General features: G+C 42.9%; 1 protein-coding gene across 1 annotated transcript in view; it reads right to left on the bottom strand.

The window, feature by feature from the left end:
- snphb (syntaphilin b) overlaps positions 1 to 3,527 on the bottom strand; it is a 22,379-nt gene extending 18,852 nt beyond the window's left edge. The window contains exon 1 of the mRNA XM_014009548.1: positions 3,408 to 3,527. The gene's annotated coding sequence lies outside the window, so the exon portion shown is untranslated. The remainder of the gene's footprint in view (positions 1 to 3,407) is intronic.
- Between the last annotated feature and the right edge of the window lie 1,060 nt (positions 3,528 to 4,587).

Here is a 4,587-nt window from a genome sequence, read left to right as displayed (position 1 = left end):
AGAAAGATACAACCCCTGAATTTGGACAGCCTTCAGTGCATTGCTGACGTAATCTGCCTTAGAAAGATACAACCCCTGAATTTGGACAGCCTTCAGTGCATTGCTGACGTAATCTGCCTTAGAAAGATACAACCCCTGAATTTGGACAGCCTTTGGCACATTGCTGACGTAATCTGCCTTAGAAAGATACAACCCCTGAATTTGGACAGCCTTTGGCGCATTGCTGACGTAAACTGCCTTTAGAAAGATACAACCCCTGAATTTGGACAGCCTTCACTGCATTGCTGACCTAATCTGCCTTCGAAAGATACAACCCCTGAATCTGGACAGCCTTTGGCACATTGCTGACATAATCTACCTTAGAAAGATACAACCCCTGAATCTGGACAGCCTTTGGCACATTGCTGACATAATCGGCCTTCGAAGGATACAACCCCTGAATTTGGACAGCCTTCAGTGCATTGCTGATGTAACTGGCCTTTGAAAGATGCAACCCCTGAATTTGGACAGCCTTCGGTGCACTGCTGTGATATAATCGACATTTGTAAGAAGCAGCYCATGAAATCTGGACACAATCAGAGACTTGAGTAGAGCTCCACATCTAAAGGAGCCAGTTGAGGTGGTTTGGGCGTCTGGTAAAGACGTTCCCTAAACCTTTCACTAGGAAGGTGTTCCAGACATGTCCAACAGTGGGGAGAACCCAGGGAAGTCTCCGGACCCTTAGCTGGTCCTGGCAGACAGGATGGATGCTGGCTGTCATGGTTAACACTGGCTGGGGGTTTGATTTGACCAAATAAACACATTAAAGGCGTTTAAAACATTTCCCCTCTTTAATGTGTTTTCAAAGATCTGCTGCTACACTGCAAACTGCTCCTTCCCTGCTGTGCAGCGATTAGTAACACAACCTCTAATTAACATGCAGCACAAACAGTGAGGACAGGAAGTGACACGTACCACTGTCTGCTTCCAAAAGCAAAGTCAACGAAGACAAAAAACGGTGCCGTCGAGTTAAATGGTGCGATTAGCRTCACGACCAACAGCCCAGCAGAAACTACAAGTGCAGCACTCAGGACGAGACATGGGAACCAACTATTAGAGATTCTTCTGCTGCAGCATATCTGATCATTTCAGAAAGAAGAGGAGGGAAGGATTAGAGATTCTCCCTCCATGGGAGCATCTCTGCTAACAGCATGCTGTGGCAACGAGTGATTAGTCACCATGGCGACGGTCAGTCCACTACTTGTGTGAAACGTGAGCAGGAGCAGAGCCACCATTGATGGATGATGGAGGGTGTGCAGCTGACGAGATGCTGCAGAGATAAACGTCCTGAAACAGGACAGAGACCAAACCAGAGCTGAGACAGAGTGCTGTTTTTCATCTAACCTCTGGTGTCACAGGAGATTCAAACTGAGCGGGCCCACAGGACCGGGTCTACAGGACCGAGCCCGCAGGACCGGGTCTACAGGACCAGGTCTACAGGACCGGGCCCACAGGACCGAGCCTACAGGACCAGGCCTACAGGACCAAGCCTGAGGCTGAAGTACATCTGAAAGTGTCACGGACACAATTTACTAAAAATAAATTTTTGGTCACTGGCTCCCATTTTTCATTTTAAGTTTCTATTTGCACAGTTAGCTCGTTAGCTAAGCAGTTAGCTCGTTAGCTGAGCAGTTAGCTCGTTAGCTGAGCAGTTAGCTCGTTCGCCCTGAAATACTGACAGACTGAAGTTTGTTGGAAGAACTTAAACTGGGTTGTTACAAAATAAAAGCCAAAAACTAGCCATCAGCAAAACATTATCAAACCTAAAGGTTAGTGTARTACTTTATCTTAACACCACTTTTCGGTGGTCTCAGTCTGATCTCGGACATTGAGGACTCTGGATTTTATTTCAAGACAACTATGAAGACGTCACTAAATTGCCAGAGTACTGTCCAATTTATTTAACATCTTTGCTTTTATTGGATTTAAAAAGAGAGTTAAATTCAAACTGGATTTGATGAAGTTACGTACTGTGATTCCCTTGGGACAATTCGAATTTCTTCTAAGACAAAAAAATAAGAAATCGTCTTATGAAATATGCTCTTGTTTTTAGCTCAGGTTTTATCAGCTTATTTGAGTCCAGTTTTATTTTTAATTTTTTTTCCATTGCTTGTTTTTGTGTGTTTGTAATTTTTGTCTTATAACGGGTCTCTCTTGGAAATGAGATTCTGGATCTCAATGCGACTCCCTGAATAAATAAAGGTCAAATGAGAAAAAAAAGGATGTATTTTTGTTACCGCTCTTTACTTCAGAGATATAGTCTATTAGCTCTACATGCTCAGTTAGCTACCTGTGCACAGAATGCTGCTTGTTTTATGACACTAGTTTTCATTTTATATTTTTCCTCTGGTGTTTGTCTCGACCTGGTCCAGCCCTTAAGTCTTGGTCTCCATTTGGACTTGGTCTCAGGTTAGGGGGTCTTGACTACAACACTATTACAAGAAGAAAAGCTAAAAGTTGCAAAATAATGTCTTCATTTTACTTTTTAAATTGTCTTTATGTATTGAGACTGCAAATGAAGATCGCCATCATTAAAAGTAAAAAAAAAAAACTAGTTTGTAGCCAAATATGTTAARGCTGAAGCTATCATAGAGCTGGCTTAAAAGCAGCAAAATGAAACAACAAAAATAAAAGCAGGTTTCAAATATTTAATGTTTCCCTGCAGGGAAAATATTGTAAATCAAGTTAAAATATAAAAATATCTCTGACTGAGCTGAATGTTTTGAAACACAAATGGCTAAAACAGTTTAAATAGTTAAAAAAGAAACAGGAAAACAATAATGTGAATGCTGAATCTGTTTTTTTCCAATGAAATCTTAAGAACATTATTATAATATTCAGCATCTTCTGAAAACTTTTTTTTATGAATTAAAGTTATTCAGACTGTTTTAATGCACCTGAGGTTCTTTAAATAAATAAACTCAAATGTAAAGAATGAAACACTGAGTCCATCTTTCATTAAAATAAATAAAAGCCTCCATCTGTCAGGCAGGATCCAGGTTTGTTGCAGAAATGCTGCAAGGTCAAACTGCAGCGCGAGGCCACCTGTCACGACTCCTCTGCGCGCGAACATGGATGACAAACACTGGTTCAGCTCCTTCCTGTCCTGAAGGTTTCATATCTGATACAACAGCTGGGGGACAGAGGAACATCTGGAGACTGCAGCGCGCCCTGCGCAGCGCAGCTGCACCAAAACAGACAGCAGGAAATAGACGGAGCCGGGCCTTGTTTTCAACGACCACCTTCACTCATTTCCTGCACAGTCACTCGGTGCGCGTGGTGGTCACAACATTCTGCAGTGGATGCCCCCCTCTCTGCGGCGGGCAGAGGGGGTTTCTGTAAACAGACCCCCGCGGCGCGCGGCTTACCTGAGAGCCGCGCTTCGTCCCTCACGCGCCCATCCTCCKGTTTGTCTCCTGCGGGTCTTCACCAGGAGCTGCGGCTGAGATCCTGGCTCCTTCAGCCAGGAGAGGAGGAGGAGGAGGAGGAGGTGGGGGGAGGGCTGGACCAGAGGGAGGTGCAGGAGGTGCGCTGGAGGAGAGGAGAAGCGCAGCGAGGACGGAAGCATCTGTCTGCGCCACGGTTTGGTTTTAAAGACAAACACTCAAATTCAGTTTTCACCAACACTGAACAGGCTCAACGCCAGGATTTAAGATGCACAGCACTGCTTCTTATAATTATAATTATATTTATTTTTTATTTTACAACAACCCATCAGGACATTTATCTAAATAAAAAAGCCTGTAATGACCCATCCTCACCAGCAGAGGTCCCCTTATTCCACATCCTGACATTCAGTCTGTGTCCTATCCAAGTACACTTCGCTGCAGCATGCAGCTCGGGGCGGTGACAGACCTTTCCGTCAGTCCCATACCTTATATGCTAGTGACACTATTTTCTATTGAACACTATCAACATTAACAATACAAATTTTACAGTAAGGACTTTCTTATCTTTATTTGCACCSATCCTTTTTCTCTTTTATGCAAGTTTGTTTGTTTGTTTGAAATACGCCTTTTTGTTTGTACATTGTATCATTTTGTGTGTTCTTTGTTGTTTAATAAAAATAAATTACAGTAAGGAAATGGCTACACAACGTGTTATGTCACGTGGTATGTCCCTTTTTCTTTTTCCAATCTTTATTAAATCTTTGTTGTTTTTGGATATTACAGTAACAAACTAACCTTAGGCATTAAACCTGTGAGGTTAACCTGAGGGTCTGTGTTTGGGGAGGTGGATAAAAGAAATTAATAAATAATGCTCTGAGTACTTCAACGTGAGTAGAAGAAACTCTCTAACTTCTTCCTTTCTTCTTCCTTTGCTCTCTTAATCCCGCGTCTTTAAGGAGCAACCTTCATTTCCGGAATGCAAYAGTCCCATTTCCATATAAGGTATGGCACCGACGGAAAGGTCTGTCACCGCCCCGAGCTGCATGCTGCAGCGAAGTGTACCTCGTCCTATCAACTGTTCATTTAATCATCCATTAAACGTCATAAAAAACGAGATTTCTGAGTTAAGTTTATCTGCTGCACAGTGAGGAACTGTGTT

This window comes from Austrofundulus limnaeus, unplaced genomic scaffold, assembly GCF_001266775.1.
Source record: "Austrofundulus limnaeus strain Quisiro unplaced genomic scaffold, Austrofundulus_limnaeus-1.0 Scaffold2, whole genome shotgun sequence".
Lineage (NCBI taxonomy): Eukaryota > Metazoa > Chordata > Actinopteri > Cyprinodontiformes > Rivulidae > Austrofundulus > Austrofundulus limnaeus.
The sequence above is the reverse complement of the archived record's forward strand: the minus strand, read 5'-3'. Positions and strand labels throughout refer to the sequence as shown.